At 48.9% G+C, this 17,801-nt stretch overlaps 6 pseudogenes; 3 read left to right on the plus strand and 3 right to left on the minus strand.

Annotated features, from left to right (window-relative positions):
* Window positions 1-2,424: 2,424 nt before the first annotated feature.
* Window positions 2,425-2,544, minus strand: LOC143937083 (5S ribosomal RNA; annotated as a pseudogene).
* A 95-nt stretch (window positions 2,545-2,639) lies between these two features.
* Window positions 2,640-2,758, minus strand: LOC143936940 (5S ribosomal RNA; annotated as a pseudogene).
* A 3,936-nt stretch (window positions 2,759-6,694) lies between these two features.
* On the minus strand, window positions 6,695-6,813 carry LOC143936892 (5S ribosomal RNA; annotated as a pseudogene).
* A 1,772-nt stretch (window positions 6,814-8,585) lies between these two features.
* Window positions 8,586-8,704, plus strand: LOC143937428 (5S ribosomal RNA; annotated as a pseudogene).
* Window positions 8,705-9,024: 320 nt separating this feature from the next.
* Window positions 9,025-9,143, plus strand: LOC143936361 (5S ribosomal RNA; annotated as a pseudogene).
* Window positions 9,144-9,244: 101 nt separating this feature from the next.
* LOC143936658 (5S ribosomal RNA) lies at window positions 9,245-9,363 on the plus strand (annotated as a pseudogene).
* Window positions 9,364-17,801: the final 8,438 nt, after the last annotated feature.

The raw sequence follows: 17,801 nt of genomic DNA on the forward strand, positions 1-17,801 counted from the left end.
TTTACTTATCTTTTCCAAGCTCTCCCGATCCAGATTCCAGTCCTGTTTTTTAAGCAAGCTCAATCCTTGCTCACTCATTTTAACTGGGCCCACAAAAATCCCAGACTTAAGCGGTCACAGCTGACATTGTCTAAACAACAGGGAGGGTTTGTTCTCCCTAACTTGCGACGCTACTACCTGGCCTCCCATCTGGGGCATGTATTGGACTGGAATCGAAACAAACTTTCTAAGCTCACTCCCGAATTCCGCTAAGAAGCGCCATGTGGTGTTATAAGTATTCCCCCACAGAATTTATGTCACATCCCACTATAGGGGCTTAGTTGAAAGTCAGTCACCTGATCGCTACCCAAAACACACTCACGTCTTTGACTTCCCCCCTATTCCCTATACGTGGCCATCCAACCTTTGAACTGGGGACCCACTTAGAAATTCCAACCTAGACAATGCGTCTAAATTCGTCATTGATGGAAAATGGCCTTCTTTCTCAACCCTAACAGATCCGACAGGGCTTTTCCAACTGCCTTTTTGGAGAGCGGCGCAACTACATCATTTTCTCCATTCCATCCCCAATCCTCAAACGTTCGCCCGCCCTCAGTCGGAGTTTGAGACTCTATGCAGGAGCGAAGGCCCTTTGGCCCACATTCTCTCTCAAACAGATTACCCACACTTAACCTGTCTGTCCAACTGGGAAAAGGACCTTAATTGCTAATTTTCCCCAGCACAGAGACAACGCATTATCACTTTGGCTCTCAAAATGTCGCTGTGCACGAAGATACAGGAGACGAATTTTAAACTTCTCACCAGGTGGTATTTGACACCATCAAAGCTGCAGAAATGTTTCGAACATATGCTGGAGGTGTGGAGAAGAAGAGGGCACGTTGCTGCACATTTTTTGGTCCTGCCTCAGCTTGGTGGACTTCTGGACAGAGATCCGATGCATAACACAAAAATTCACAGACTTCTCCATCCAGGAAGAGGCTGCATTCTTTCTCTTGCACCATTCACAGATTCCCATTAAAGTGGAGGGCCGGTTATAAAAAAAAAAAAAAAAAAAAAAAAAAGTCAGCAGCTGCAAACACTGCAGCTGCTGACTTAATAAACACACTCACCTGTCCAGGGCGCCCGCGATGTCGGCCGCCCGAGGCCGACCCGTCCCTCGGCTCTCGGGTCCCGGCGCCGCCATCCCTTGTAAGGGAAACAGGCAGCGGAGCCTTATGGCTTCACTGCCCGTTTCCTACTGCGCATGCGCGAGTCCCGCAGCTACTGCGCATGCGCGAGTCCCGCAGCGCTTTCTGAATGGGACGCGCTGTGTTCTGGAACACACAGTTCCCAGAACACAGCGCGACTCATTACCCAGAAGACGCCGCGACGAAGACAGAAGACAGAAGATCTCCGCGGAGGAGGAAGAGGAAGATTAGGAGAAAGTGCCTAGCAACAGGCATTTCTGGTAAGTAAAAAAAAAAATTTTTTTCATTTTTTTTTTTTTTAGATTTTTTGTAATTTTTAACATTTTTTTGTTTTTCAGGGTGGCCCTCCCCTTTAAGAAGTACAAAAAAATCTATTTTACGGCATGTGATAAATGCGGCGAAATCCTGCATCCCTCTCTATTGGAAAAAATGTTCCCCCCCTTTCATTACCCACTGGCTTAGGAAAATAGAGGACATTAAAAAAAATGGAGGACTTGATCCTCACATCACAAGGTATACAAGAATTTTTTAAACAAACCTGAGACATCTGGAATACCTTTATATTCTCGCTGGAAGGATGTCGCCTGCTATCGCCTTAGTGCTCTGAGCTTTCCTTGACTGGCCCCTTGGACAGTGGCTGCCATCGTGTCTCGTCCCCTCTTCTCCTTTTCTGATCTTTCAACCCTTCTCTTTTCTGCCTACCTCCCCTATCTCTCACCCCCTCCACCCCCTCTCTCTTTTGGAAAGAGTGGAAAATTGGGAATGACGGCCCCACACCCCCCTCTGGATGGATTATGCCGGAGGGACCTGGGGGTTTGTGTGACCCTGGATCTTGGTACAGTACTTTATCCGTGCCTCGAATCATTGTGATTGATGGAAGGCAGACTCACAGTTGCGAATATACCTGTATCAAGTATTGTTCAGCTGCTTTTTGCTCTGTATTTCTCTGTTGCATTATGTACTCGGGGGACCGTCTTCCCCTATTTGGAGAAAAAATTATATTTGAAAAAAAAAAAGAAGCCTACGACACCTGGTATTCCCAGGCGGTTTCCCATACAGGCATTAACCAGGCCTGCTGGTCTGCTTAGCCTCCAAGATCAGACGAGATGGAACAGATTCAGGGTGATGTGGCCGTAGCCGATATCTTCAGGCACTCTCAACTCTCTTGACAAACACCAAGATGGTCACCTTGGAAACAAGCGGAAAAAAATAGGTCAATGGCCACAACATAAAAAGATGCCTACGGCATCTGGAAATCCCAGGCGGTCTCCCATCCAGGTACTAAACTGGTCCCAACCCTGCTTAGCCTCTGAGATCAGATGAGATTGGGCTCTTTTAGGGTGGTGTGGCCGTAGGAGATTTCTTCAGGCACTCTCAACCTTGACTAACGCCAATATGGTCACCTTGGGAAACAAACAAAAAAATCAAGTCAACGCCAACAACATGAGAAGAAGTCTACAGCACCTAGTATTCCCAGGTGGTCTCCCATCCAGGTATTAACAAGGCCCGACCCTGTTTAGTCTCTGAGATCAGACGAGATCTGTTGCTTTCAGGGTTATGTGGCCATAGGCGAGCTCTTCAAGCACTCTCAACCCTCTTGACAAACACCAAGATGGTCACCTTGGTAAACAAAAAAAAAAAAAAAACAAGTCAACGCCAACAACATAAAAATAAGCCTTCAGCACCTAGTATTCCCAGGTGGTCTCCAATCCAGGTACTAGCAAGGCCCGACCCTGTTTAGCCTCTGAGATCAGAGGAGATCGGGCGCTTTCAGGCTTATGTGCCCATAGGCAATCTCTTTGGGCACTCTCAACCCTCTTGACAAATGCCAAGATAGTCACCTTGGGAAACAAGCGAAAAAAAAACAGGTCAATGTCAACAACATAAAAAGAAGACTACGGCACCTGGTATTCCAAAGCCATCTCCCATCCAGGGACTAACTAGGCCCAACCCTTCTTAGCCTCAGAGATGCGAAGAGATAGGGCTCTTTCAGGGTGATGCTGCTGTAAGCGAACTCTTTGGGCACTCTCAACCCTCTTGACAAATGCCAAGATGGTCACCTTGGGAAACAAGCGAAAACAAAACAAAACGAATCAAGGCCAACAACATAAAAAGAAGCCTACAATAACTGGTATTCCCAGGTGGTCTCCCATCCAGGTACTAACCAGGCCTGACTCTTCTTAGCCTCCAAGATCAGATGAGATTGGGTGCTTTCAGAGTGCTCGGACTCTTTCCCCATCACTAATGGGACGAGGCAGGGGTGTACTCTGTCTCCCCTAATTTTTATTCTGACACTGGAACCACTTATGTGTCACGTTCGGAATGACCCGAATATTACTGGCATATCCAAACCCTCGGCACACCACAAAATTGCGGCATGCGCTGACGATCTAATTTTTTTCGTCTCCAATCCACACATTTCACTTCCCAATATACTCGCGGCTCTCCGGCGATACGGCAGCCTATCAAACTATAAAATCAATTGCACCGTCGGCTGTATTGAATATATCGGTCCCGGATGGTGAGGCCAGGAGGCTACGCTCCGCTTTTCCATTCTACTGAGCTGAAAAATCTATACGTTACCTGGGCGTTGACATCGCAGCGGATTTGGCGCAATTGTACCCGCTTAATTTTGTCCCTCTCCTGAATAGACTGAAATCTGATTTGGGAAACTGGCATGCTTTAACACTGACCCGGTTCGGGCGCTGTAATGCATTCAAAATGACGGCCCTCCCGCGGATCTTATACTTGTTCCAGACATTACCGATCCGGTTACCCCCAATTTTTTTCAGACAACTGCAGCTGCTGCTCCGGGACTTTATTTGGGCACGCAAACCGCCCAGAGCCCGTTTGCAATTGCTTGCCAGACCAAAGGACAGGGAGGGTCTGGGTCTCCCAGATCTGAGACAATACAACAGAGCGACTCTGCTAGCGAGAGTCGTTGATTGGCATTGTAATGGCCCACACAAGCAGTGGGTGGAGATGGAGATTGAGGATGGATCCATTCCCCTATTGAGCTCCCCGTGGCTCCTGTCCTCCCTACCAAAAGACCTCAGAGATCACCCCGTAGTGGGAGCTACGTTGGCTGTTGTGCGGAGGTTGTTCCGCTGCACACACATTGCTCCCCTGCCGTCACCAATGACTCCGGTTATAGGTAATCCAGACTTCCCACCGGGATTTACCAACAATAAACTGCGACAGTTGACAGTGGTGGGGAAACAGCGTCTGGGAGAGGTGTGGCCCTCGGGAGGGCTCCCGACCACGCAAACTGTCGCCGAGCTTTCTGACCCTCCGCTTGAATTGTTTAATGCTTATCAACTTCGTCACTTTCTTCTGGCCATACAAAGGGCCCCCTACACTCCTAGAGACCTGACGCCCTATGAGTCATCTGTCACAAAAAGGAACCTGTGCGACACACCCTCTCCCTCCTGTACAACATATTAAGTAGTCAGGAGGAAGAGTCGACCCCACCATTTATCCACAAATGGGAGTTTGCATTTGGCAACACATTTACCCCACAACAGTTAGGGAAGATCCTGACATTAGTACATAAAGCTTCCATCGCAAACCAATATCAAGAATCAGGATACAAGATAGTCTCACGCTGGTATAGAGTCCCATACCTTCTGAATAAAATGAATAGATCGATCCCAGATGTTTGTTGGAGGTGCAATTCAGATACGGGGACCATGGGACACATTTTCTGGGCATGCCCGGCCTTGAGGAACTTTTGGGTGGAGGTGACCGGGACGATAAAAACTCTCAGAAATGTAGATATCGCAGACAACCCAGCAGCGTGCCTTCTACACTTGACCGAACAGCCTGTTCGAAAATACAAAAAAACCCTCACGATGCAACTCCTGAACGCCGCCCGGGTCTGCATTCCCACACTGTGGAGGCAGCCTCAGCCCCCATCCAAGGTGCTGTGGTATTCCAAAGTCAATCATATTCTCCGGATGAAAGAATTGACCGCCACCCTTCACAACACTGAAGAGGCATTTAGTGTTACATGGAGGCCCTGGAGGTATTTTACTGGTACTTGAGACTACATTCGGGAGGTGAGCAGCGCCCCTGTCCCAGAAAACGACTGAACATTTAACGTTTACCTACGTAGGCCATGTCTGCCCTGGGTGGCATTCCCCCCCCCTCCCTTTTTGTCTTTATTTTTCTATTTTTCCCCGCCGCCATCCCCCCCCTCCTCTCTCTCCGTCTTTGCACTCTCTTCTTCCCCCGTCCTCCCTTTTGACTATGCCTTGTCTCCTTACTAGCCTTTGGGACCCAGAAGAACCCCAGGGTTCTGGACACGACCGGCTCATATTTTACTCTGGTTCACGTAGGTCATGATAAGCTGGCTCGCTGTGGTCCCAGTTGTTCTCCATGATTAAATTTGTCCGAACGGAGCTGCATTAGTTATACTGTACTACATGTCGGAGGTGGGGTTTCTCTCTTTTCTGCATGAAACTCTAGGACTCCCCTCTGAGAACCCAGAGTTATTTGGCTGCCTATTTTTTGTTACCATGTAATTGTGACCCTGGGTCATGCTGTATGGTTGACTGTTACATTTGTGTTGTTCTACTTATACTTAGTAAAAGAATAAAACAAAAAATAAAAAATAAGTCAATGCCAACAACTTAAAAAAAAAGCCTATGGCATCGAGAAATCCCAGGCGGTCTCCCATCCACGTACTAACCAGGTCCCAAACCTGCTTAGCCTCTGAGATCAAATGAGATTTGGCTCTTTCAGGGTGATGCAGCCATAGTAGATTTTTTCAGGCACGCTCAACCCTCTTGACAAACGCCAAGATGGTCACCTTGGGAAACAAACAAAAAAAACAAGTCAATGCCAACAACATAAAAAGAAGCCTACCGCACCTAGTATTTCCACGCGGTCTCCCATCCAGGTATTAACAAGGCGCGACCCTTTCTAGCCTCTGAGATCAGCGGAGATTGGGCGCTTTCAGGGTGATGTGTCCATAGGCAATCTCTTTGGGCACTCTCATCCCTCTTGAAAAATGCCAAAACCCTGGGAAACAAGCGAAAAAAAACAGGTCAACGCCAACAACATAAAAAGAAGAATACGGCACCTGGTATTCCAAGGCCGTCTCCCATTCAAGTACTAACTAGGCCCAACCCTTCTTAGCCTCTGAGATCAGAAGAGATAGGGTGCTTTCAGGGTGATGTGGCTGTAAGCGATCTCTTTAGGCACTCTCAACCCTCTTGACAAATGGCAAGATGATCACTTTGGGAAACAAGCGAAAAAAACAGGTCAACACCAACAACATAAAAAGAAGCCTGCGGCATCTGGAAAACCCAGGCGGTCTCCCATCCAGGTACAAACCAGGCCCAACCCTGCTTAGCCTCTGAGACCAAGCGAGATTGGGCGCTTTCAGGTTGTTGTGCTCGTAGGCAATTTCTTTGTGCACTCTCAACCCTCTTGACACATGCCAAGATGGTCACCTTGGGAAACAAGGGAAAATAAAACAGGTCAACGCCGACAACATAATGAGAAGCCTATGGCACCTGGTATTCCCAAGCTGTCTCCCATCCAGGAACTAACCAGGCCCATCGCTGCTTAGCCTTCGAGATCAGATGAGATTGGGCTCTTTCAGGGTGATTTGGCCGTAGGCACTCTCTTTGGGTACTCTGAAGCCTCTTGACAAAGGCCAAGATGGTCACCTTGGGAAACAAGCTAAAAAAAACAGGTCAAAGCCAACAACATAAAAAGAAGCCTACGGCATCCAGTATTCCCAGGCGATCTCCCAATCAAGACACTAACCAGACCAGATCCTTCTATGGCACCTGGTCTTCCCAGGCAGTCTCCCATCCAGGTACTAACCAGGCCTGACGCTGCTTAGCCTCTGAAATCAGACGAGATCGGGTGCTTTCAGGTTGATGTGGCCGTAAGCGTTCTCTTCAAGACACGCCCAACCCTCTTGACAAATGGCAAGATGGTCGCCTTGAGAAACAAGCAAAAAAAACAGGTCAAAGCCAACAACATAAAAAGAAGCCTATGGGCTTACAGTGGACCCTAAAAGATGGGACCCACTAGCTCTGTCATGGTTCGGACGCTGTAATGTGTTGAAGATGAACGCGTTGCCACGACTTCTGTATCTACTACAAGCCTTACCTATCAAAATACCCCAGACTTTCTTTCATGCGGTTCGCTCAATCTTTATCAAGTTCCTCTGGCGTGGAAAACATATGCGTATTGGTAGGGCAATGCTATTGCGACCGAAATTGCGGGGAGGTATTGGCTTCCCGGACCCTGCTCTATATTACACAGCGACGCACATGACACCGGTGTTGACTGGTGCCGGTGTTCTGCCATATACTGTCCGGCCATGATATAGTGTCTGCGCCGTACTGCGCATGCGCAGTACGGAGCAGACGAAGCTTCGGAGATTTTCATGCGTGGTGAGTGGAGGTGGTAGCCCCACCATCCAAGTGGACATAGGGTTGTGAATATTAGAGGGCCCCTCGCAGGCGAGCTTCGCTCGCCACGCTTCGGGCTTGGCCTCGCTGCGCATGCGCAGTACACAGCGGACACTATCCGATGGGGGACCATATGTGATAAGACACCGGCATGGGGAACTGAAGCTATGGGTCAAGCTAGAGCAGGAGATGGTGCGGGTTCCACTGGCTGGTCTGCCTTGGGCGGGGAGGCCATTGGAGCCCTGTGTGACTACTCACCCGTTAATTGGCCCCTCGCTCGCCGAGATGGATAGTTTTTTTCACCTTTCCCACCTGACTAACTTCCCTTCTCCTATGACCCCAATTATTGGACATCCTAGATTCCCTCCGGGCCTGTCTGACCAGGCCTTTACCAGGCAAGCCCCGAAAGGGCTTCTGAGAGAAGCCCTATTTCTTGGACCCACGGGCTTGATTCCCATGGGGACCATACTGCTAGAGCAAGTACCTGTTGCATTGGATATATATATATATATTAGACCTATATGTTTCAGGGTGGCCTGCATAAAGTGCCAGGCCACCCTGTCAAAGGCCTTCTCCACGTCCGTTGACAACATAAGCAAGGGCCTTCCCTGTACATGCGCCGCATGGATTAAATTGAGGACTCGGGCCGTATTGTCTCTAGCTTCCGACTTATTTTTATTTTTTTGCTTGTTTCCCAAGGTGACCATCTTGGCGTTTGTCAAGAGGGTTGAAAGTGCCTGAAGAGATTGCCTACAGGCACATCACCCTGAAAGCACCCGATCACGTTTGATGTTGGAAGCTAAGAAGAGTCAGGCCTTGTTAGTACCTGGAGGGGAGACCGCCTGGGAATACCAGGTGTCGTAGACTTCTTTTTATGTTGTTGGCGTTGACCTGTTTTTTTTCCGCTTGTTTCCCAAAGTGACCATCTTGGTGTTTGTCAAGAGGGTTGAGAGTGCCTGAAGAGATTGCCTATGGCCACATCACTCTGAAAGCACCCAATCTCGTCTGACTTTGGAGGCTAAGAAGAGTCGGGCCTGGTTAGTACCTGGATGGGAGACCACCTGGGAATACCAGTTATTGTAGGCTTCTTTTTATGTTGTTGGCGTTGATTCGTTTTCTTTTTTCGCTTGTTTCCCAAGGTGACCATCTTGGCATTTGTCAAGAGGGATGAGAGTGCCCAAAGAGATCGCTTACAGCAGCATCACCCTGAAAGAGCCCTATCTCTTCTCTTCTCTGAGGCTAAGAAGGGTTGGGCCTAGTTAGTAGCTGGATGGGAGATGGCGTTGGAATACCAGGTGCCGTATTCTTCTTTTTATGTTGTTGACATTGACCTGTTTTTTTTCGCTTGTATCTCAAGGTGACTATCTTGGCATTTGTCAAGAGGGTTGAGAATGCCCAAAGAGATTGCCTATGGGCACATAACCCTGAAAGCGCCCGATCTCCTCTGATCTCAGAAGCTAAACAGGGTTGGGCCTTGCTAGTACCTGGATTGGAGACCACCTGGGAATACTAGGTGCTGTAGGCTTCTTTTTATGTTGTTGGCCTTGACCTGGTTTTTTTTTCACTTGTTTCCCAAGGTGACCATCTTGGCGTTTGTCAAGAGGGTTGAGAGTGCCCAAAGAGATCACCTACGGCCCCATCACCCTGAAAGCGCCCAATCTCGTCTGATCTCGGATGCTAAACAGTGTCGGGCCTGGTTAGTACCTGGATGGGAGACCGCCTGGAAATACCAGATGCCATAGGCTTTTTTTTTTTTTTTTTTTTTATTTAGTAGTATGCGACATACAATGCAAAGGCAACTTCACAGAATGTGTGATACAAATAGTTACAAACAAACGATCATATTGCATGGATATCAGAGCCAATGGTAAGAAGTCCAAGGAGAATAGCACGTGTACAGCTTTGCGGTCATATCAAGATGAGATTAAAGCTCCATCTCGTTGGGATCCTCTACCACTTAAAATATTATTGATACTAGCCCTGCTACCTTCGAAGAGTTTAGATATCCATAGATAGAGGAAGAGTATTGTGTAGTAGTCAAATGGGGTCGGAACATACCATTTTCTTTTCCCTTTTTTGAGTTAAGAAGGGAAATAGTAGAACTGAAAGGAGGGAGAAGGGGAAAGAGAAGATTGGGGAAGGAAATGGCAGAAAAGGAAAAGAAGGGGTAAGGGGGTGTCGTGGGTAGAGTGGATAGGATGGGGTCCCCTCCCAGGGAGCAAGAGACGCCCTCGGCTCACCAGCTCATCAGCTGTCCAACGTTTGGAACAGCGATCTCCAACGATCACCATGAGCTTACTATGTCTCGCGGAGGTATTCTTCCGAAAAGCGAAACTGGGTCCAGTAGAACCATCTGTTCCCATGCTCCTCCGTTTTATCCCTCATTGTGGCAGTCAGGTCTTCCATTCGTTCAATATCATTAACCCTTGCGAACCACTGGGTCACCATTGGAGCAGATTGCTCTTTCCACTGACTTGGGATGCAGGCCCTAGCTGCCTTGAGGAGATGTTTAAGTAAGGACTTATGATAACGCTTTATCGACATAGGAGTTAGATTGAGAAGAACTGCTGCGGGATCATTGGCTAAGGAAATGTCTGTGAACTTGTGGATGAGTCTCAGGACAGGCTGCCCGAATGTTTGTAATTTAGGGCATTCCCAGAAAATGTGGAGAATGGTGCCAGCCTGTTGCCCACAGCGACAGCAGCGGTCAGATTGACCGGGGAATATTTTGGCCAACACCACCGGTGTACGATACCAGCATGTGATCAGCTTATATGAGATCTCCTGATATTTACTGCAGAGTGACGACTTATGGGCGAAAAAGAGTATTCTGTCCTTCTGTGGTTTGGAGAATGTAGTTTGTAAGTCCCTTTTCCATTTAGCTAGGAAGGGTGGATCCGTGGAGGATTGTGCATCTGTCAGGATTAGGTAGGACCTAGAGAGGGAACCATGAATTGGGCCATCATCCAGGCAAAGTTCCTTGAAGGGGTGGAATTGTCTAGAGAAGAACGAATGGTTAGGTAGTGATCCGAGGAAATGGATTAGCTGTCTAGCTCTCCAGCTATCCAATGCAACAGGTACTTGCTCTAGCAGTATGGTTCCCATGGGAATCAAGCCTGTGGGTCCAAGAAATAGGGCTGCTCTCAGAAGCCCTTTCGGGGCTTGCCTGGTAAAGGCCTGGTCAGACAGTCAGGTGGGAAAGGTGAAAAAAACTATCCATCTCGGCGAGCGAGGGGCCAATTAATGGGTGAGTAGTCACACAGGGCTCCAATAGCCTCCCCGCCCAAGGCAGACCAGCCAGTGGAACCCGCGCCATCTCCTGCTCTAGCTTGACCCATAGCTTCAGTTCCCCATGCCGGTGTCTTATCACATATGGTCCCCCATCGGATAGTGTCCGCTGTGTACTGCGCATGCGCAGTACACAGCAACACAGATTTCAAAAATTGCGAGCATGAACGGCACCTGCGCACTGAGTACAGGTTCTATCCCCACTATCCAAGTGGACATAGAGTAAGAATATAAAAGAGCCGAGCGCAGCGAAGCCAAGCCCGAAGCGTGGCGAGCGAAGCTCGCCTGCGAGGGGCCCTCTAACCACTTTCAGACCGGACCAATTTGCTGGTCAAAGACCAGACCACTTTTTGTGATTCGGCACTGCGTCGCTTTAACTGACAATTGCGCGGTCGTGCGACGTGGCTCTCAAACAAAATTAACGTCCTTTTTTTCCCACAAATAGAGCTTTCTTTTGGTGGTATTTGATCACCCCTGCGGTTTTTATTTTTTGCGCTATAAACAAAAATAGAGCGACAATTTTGAAAAAAACCCATTATTTTTTACTTTTTGTTATAATAAATATCCCCCAAAAATATATAAAAAAACATTTTTTTCCCTCAATTTAGGCCAATACGTATTCGTCTACATATTTTTGGTAAAAAAAATCGCAATAAGCGATTATTGATTGGTTTGCGCAAAAGTTATAGCGTTTACAAAATAGGGATAGTTTTATAGCATTTTTATTAATATTTTTTTATTATTTTATTTTTACTAGTAATGGCGGCGATCTGCGATTTTTATTGTGACTGCGACATTGTCGGGGACCCATCGGACATTTTTGACACATTTTTGGGACCATTGTCATTTATACAGTAATCACTGCTATATAAATGCAGTGATTCCTGTGTAAATGACACTGGCAGTGAAAGGGTTAACCAGTGAGTGGCAGTGTAGGGGTTAAGTGTTCCTAGGGGAGTGTTACTAACTGTGGGGGGGTTGGGCTTTCATTTAGTGTACACTGTTCTCTGCTCCAATCACATGGAGCAGAGATCAGCGTCACTAGTTGCTAGGCAGAATGAGAAAATGTTGTTTATACAGCATTTCCTCACTTCCGCCGCTCCGTGAGACGATCGCGGGGATGCCCGCGGCGATCGAGTCCGCGGGTCCCGCGACCGGACTCACGGGGGTCCCGACCAGCGCGGGAGCATGGACGTACATGTACGCCAATATGCCTGCCCGTGCCATGCTGTCGACGTACATCGTCGTGCGCTGGTCGGGAAGTGGCTAATATTCACAACCCTATGTCCGCTTGGATGGTGGGGCTACCACCTCCACTCACCGCGCAGGAGCCGTTCAGCTTCGGAGTACACAGCGGACACTATATCATGGCCGGACAGTATATGGCAGAACACCGGCACCAGTCAACCACCGGTGTCATGTGCCTCGCTGTGTAATATAGAGCAGGGTGCGGGAAGCCAATACCTCCCCGCAATTTCGGTCGCAATAGCATTGCCCTACCAATACGCATATGTTTTCCGCGCCAGAGGAACTTGATAAAGATTGAGCGAACCGAATGAAAGAAAGTCTGGGGTATTTTGATAGGTAAGGCTTGTAGTAGATACAGAAGTCGTGGCAACGCGTTCATCTTCAACACATTACAGCGTCCGAACCATGACAGAGCTAGTGGGTCCCATCTTTTAAGGTCCGCTGTAAGCCCATAGGCTTCCTTTTATGTTGTTGGCTTTGTCTGTTGTTCTCAAGGCGACCATTTGGCGTTTGTCAAGAGGGTTAGGCGTGTCTTGAAGAGAACGCTTACGGCCACATCAACCTGAAAGCACCCGATCTCGTCTGATTTCAGAGGCTAAGCAGCGTCAGGCCTGGTTAGTACCTGGATGGGAGACTGCCTGGGAAGACCAGGTGCCATAGAAGGATCTGGTCTGGTTAGTGTCTTGATTGGGAGATCGCCTGGGAATACTGGATGCCGTAGGCTTCTTTTTATGTTGTTGGCTTTGACCTGTTTTTTTTAGCTTGTTTCCCAAGGTGACCATCTTGGCCTTTGTCAAGAGGCTTCAGAGTGCCCAAAGAGAGTGCCTACAGCCAAATCACCCTGAAAGAGCCTAATCTCATCTGATCCCGGAGGCTAAGCAGCGATGGGCCTGGTTAGTACCTGGATGGGAGAAAGCTTGGGAATACCAGGTGCCGTAGGCTTCTCATTATGTTGTCGCGTTGACCTGTTTTTTTTCCCTTGTTTCCCAAGGTGACCATCTTGGCATGTGTCAAGAGGGTTGAGAGTGCACAAAGAAATTGCCTATGGGCACAACACCCTGAAAGCGCCCAATCTCGTTTGGTCTCAGAGGCTAAGCAGGGTTGGGCCTGGTTTGTACCTGGATGGGAGACCGCCTGGGTTTTCCAGATGCCGCAGGCTTCTTTTTATGTTGTTGGTGTTGACCTGTTTTTTTCGCTTGTTTCCCAAAGGGATCATCTTGGCATTTGTCAAGAGGGTTGAGAGTGCCTAAAGAGATCGCTTACAGCCACATCACCCTGAAAGCACCCTATCTCTTCTGATCTCAGAGGCTAAGAAGGGTTGGGCCTAGTTAGTACTTGAATGGGAGACGGCCTTGGAATACCAGGTGCCGTATTCTTCTTTTTATGTTGTTGGCGTTGACCTGTTTTTTTTCGCTTGTTTCCCAGGGTGACTATCTTGGCATTTTTCAAGAGGGATGAGAGTGCCCAAAGAGATTGCCTATGGGCACATCCCCCTGAAAGCGCCCAATCTCTGCTGATCTCAAAAGCTAGAAAGGGTCGCGCCTTGTTAATACCTGGATGGGAGACCGCCTGGAAATACTAGGTGCGGTAGGCTTCTTTTTATGTTGTTGGTGTTGACTTGTTTTTTTTGTTTGTTTCCTAAGGTGACCATCTTGGCATTTGTCAAGAGGGTTGAGCGTGCCTGAAAAAATCTACTATGGCTGCATCACCCTGAAAGAGCCAAATCTCATTTGATCTCAGAGCAGGGCCGGCGCTACCACTAGGCGAAGTAGGCAGCCGCCTAGGGCGCACTACCACCTAGGGCGCAACTACGGCCTCTGCCCAGTGTGAGCTCCTCTTCTGCTCTCTCGCCCCCCCTGTGGTGTTCCACCGGCGCCACCAATCCCCCATGTTTCCCGCTGAGCGCCCCACCGTACTCATCTCACAGCGCCGCTCCGGGACTCCTTTGCTCCAGCCTGTCCCTCTGGAGCTGTGCTGTGTGTCTGTGTGAGTGCAGCGGAGGGGCGGGGCTCGGCGGAGATGGGAGCTTCGAGAGGTCGGTCAGCTGACCTCCTGCCCGGCGGGGACATCATGGAGCGGGGTTGACGGCGCTGGCCTGGTCCCGGCGGGGATATGATGGAGGCGGAGCGGATGGATGGCGCTGGTGTGGCCCCGGCGGAGCGGGTGGACGGCGCTGGTGTGGCCCCGGCGGAGCGGATGGATGGCGCTGGCGTGGCCCCGGCGGAGCGGGTGGACGGCGCTGGCAGTGCGGAGGAGTCGGAGAGGCCCGGTGGGATGATGGTCGCTGAAGGCAGCATCAAAGAGCAGAGGTAAGGAGGAGGATGGATCCATTGAGCTGTATGGAGGGGGTTTGTGTGTGAGTAATGCAGGAAGTAGGAGTCAGGTAGGTCAGTGTGATGTGTGTCAGTGTCATGCCAGTGTGGTGTGTCTGTGTATGTGTCATGTCAGTGTGATGTGTCTGTGTATGTGTCATGTCAGTGTGATGTGTCTGTGTATGTGTCATGCCAGTGTGATGTGTTTGTGTATGTGTCATGTCAGTGTGATGTGTCTGTGTATGTGTCATGTCAGTGTGATGTGTCTGTGTATGTGTCATGTCAGTGTGATGTGTCTGTGTATGTGTCATGTCAGTGTAATGTGTCAGTGTATGTGTCATGTCAGTGTAATGTGTCAGTGTATGTGTCATGCCAGTGTGATGTGTCAGTGTATGTGTCGTGTCAGTGTATGTGTCATGTCAGTGTAATGTGTCAGTGTATGTGTCATGTCAGTGTAATGTGTCTGTGTATGTGTCATGTCAGTGTGATGTGTCTGTGTATGTGTCATGTCAGTGTGATGTGTCTGTGTATGTGTCATGTCATTGTGATGTGTCTGTGTATGTGTCATGCCAGTGTGATGTGTCAGTGTATGTGTCGTGTCAGTGTATGTGTCATGTCAGTGTAATGTGTCAGTGTATGTGTCATGTCAGTGTGATGTGTCAGTGTATGTGTCATGTCAGTGTGATGTGTCTGTGTATGTGTCATGTCAGTGTATGTGTCATGTCAGTGTGATGTGTCTGTGTATGTGTCATGCCAGTGTGATGTGTCTGTGTATGTGTCATGCCAGTGTGATGTGTCAGTGTATGTGTCATGCCACTGTATGTGTCATGCCAGTGTGATGTGTCGTGTCAGTGTATGTGTCGTGTCAGTGTAATGTGTCAGTGTATGTGTCGTGTCAGTGTATGTGTCATGTCAGTGTATGCGTCAGTGTATGCGTCAGTGTATGCGTCAGTGCCATTTTATGTGTCAGGGTATGTGTTTTCAGGGTATGTGTTTTCAGGGTATGTGTTTTCAGGGTAGGTGTCAGCGTGATGGTCAGTGTAGGTGTCAGCGTGATGGTCAGTGTAGGTGTCAGCGCGATAGTCAGTGTAATTGGCAGTGTAGGTGCCAGGTGGGTTGGTGTAGGTGCCAGGTGGGTTGGTGTAGGTGCCAGGTGGGTCGGTGTAGGGGTCAATGTGATGTGAGTAGTGCAGGAAGTAGGAGTCAGGTGGATTAGTTTATGTGTCAGGGGGTCAGTGTAGGGGTCAGATAGGTCATGTGTAGCAAGGGCAGGTGGAGTCATGGGCGCAGCCGGGGGGGGGTGGCAAAATTAGGTTTTCGCCTAGGGTGTCAACGATCCTTGCACCAGCCCTGTCTCAGAGGCTAAGCAGGGTTGGGACCTGGTTAGTACCGGGATGGGAGACCGCCTGGGATTTCTCGATGCCATAGGCTTTTTTTTTAAGTTGTTGGCATTGACTTAATTTTTTTTTTTTGTTTTATTCTTTTATTAAGTATAAGTAGAACAACATAAATATAACAGTCAACCATACAGCATGACCCAGGGTCACAATTACATGGTAACAAAAAATAGGCAGCCAAATAACTCTGGGTTCTCAGAGGGGAGTCCTAGAGTTTCATGCAGAAAAGAGAGAAACCCCACCTCCGACATGTAGTACAGTATAACTAATGCAGCTCCGTTCGGACAAATGTAATCATGGAGAACAACTGGGACCACAGCGAGCCAGCTTATCATGACCTACGTGAACCAGAGTAAAATATGAGCCGGTCGTGTCCAGAACCCTGGGGTTCTTCTGGGTCCCAAAGGCTAGTAAGGAGACAAGGCATAGTCAAAAGGGAGGACGGGGGAAGAAGAGAGTGCAAAGACGGAGAGAGAAGAGGGGGGGGATGGCGGCAGGGAAAAAAAGAAAAATAAAGACAAAAAGGGAAGGGGGGGAATGCCACCCAGGGCAGACTTGGCCTACGTAGGTAAACGTTAGATGTTCAGTCGTTTTCTGGGACAGGGGCGCTGCTCACCTCCCAAATGTAGTCTCAAGTACCAGTAAAATACCTCCAGGGCCTCCATGTAACACTAAATGCCTCTTCAGTGTTGTGAAGGGTGGCGGTCAATTCTTCCATCCGGAGAATATGATTGACTTTGGAATACCACAGCACCTTGGATGGGGGCTGAGGCTGCCTCCACAGTGTGGGAATGCAGGCCCGGGCGGCGTTCAGGAGTTGCATCGTGAGGGTTTTTTTGTATTTTCGAACAGGCTGTTTTTATTGTCCCGGTCACCTCCACCCAAAAGTTCCTCAAGGCCGGGCATGCCCAGAAAATGTGTCCCATGGTCCCCGTATCTGAATTGCACCTCCAACAAACATCCGGAATCGATCTATTCATTTTATTCAGAAGGTATGGGACTCTATACCAGCGTGAGACTATCTTGTATCCTGATTCTTGATATTGGTTTGCGATGGAAGCTTTATGTACTAATGTCAGGATATTCCCTATCTGTTGTGGGGTAAATGTGATGCCAAATGCAATCTCCCATTTGTGGATAAATGGTGGGGTCGACTCCTCCTCCTGACTACTTAATAGGTTGTACAGGAGGGAGAGGGTGTGTTGCACAGGTTCCTTTTTGTGACAGATGGATTCATAGGGCGTCAGGTCTCTAGGAGTGTAGGGGGCCCTTTGTATGGCCAGAAGAAAGTTGATAAGCATTAAACAAGTCAAGCGGAGGGTCAGAAAGCTCGGCGACAGTTTGCGTGGTCGGGAGCCCTCCCGAGGACCACACCTCTCCCAGACGCTGTTTCCCCACCACTGTCAACTGTCGCAGTTTCTTGTTGGTAAATCCCGGTGGGAAGTCTGGATTACCTATAACCGGAGTCATTGGTGACGGCAGGGGAGCAATGTGTGTGCAGCGGAACAACCTCCGCACAACAGCCAACGTAGCTCCCACTACGGGGTGATCTCTGAGGTCTTTTGGTAGGGAGGACAGGAGCCACGGGGAGGTCAATAGGGGAATGGATCCATCCTCAATCTCCATCTCCACCCACTGCTTGTGTGGGCCATTACAATGCCAATCAACGACTCTCGCTAGCAGAGTCACTCTGTTGTATTGTCTCAGATCTGGGAGACCCAGACCCTCCCTTGTCCTTTGGTCTGGCAAGCAATTGCAAACGGGCTCTGGGCGGTTTGCGCGCCCAAATAAAGTCCCGGAGCAGCACCTGCAGATGTCTGAAAAAGATTGGGGGTAACCGGATCGATAATGTCTGGAACAAGTATAAGATCCGCGGGAGGGCCGTCATTTTGAATGCATTACAGCGCCCGAACCAGGTCAGTGTTAAATCATGCCAGT

This window comes from Lithobates pipiens, unplaced genomic scaffold (genome assembly GCF_037356315.1).
Source record: "Lithobates pipiens isolate NorthernLeopardFrog02 unplaced genomic scaffold, aLitPip1_a1.2 Scaffold_28, whole genome shotgun sequence".
Taxonomy (NCBI): domain Eukaryota; kingdom Metazoa; phylum Chordata; class Amphibia; order Anura; family Ranidae; genus Lithobates; species Lithobates pipiens.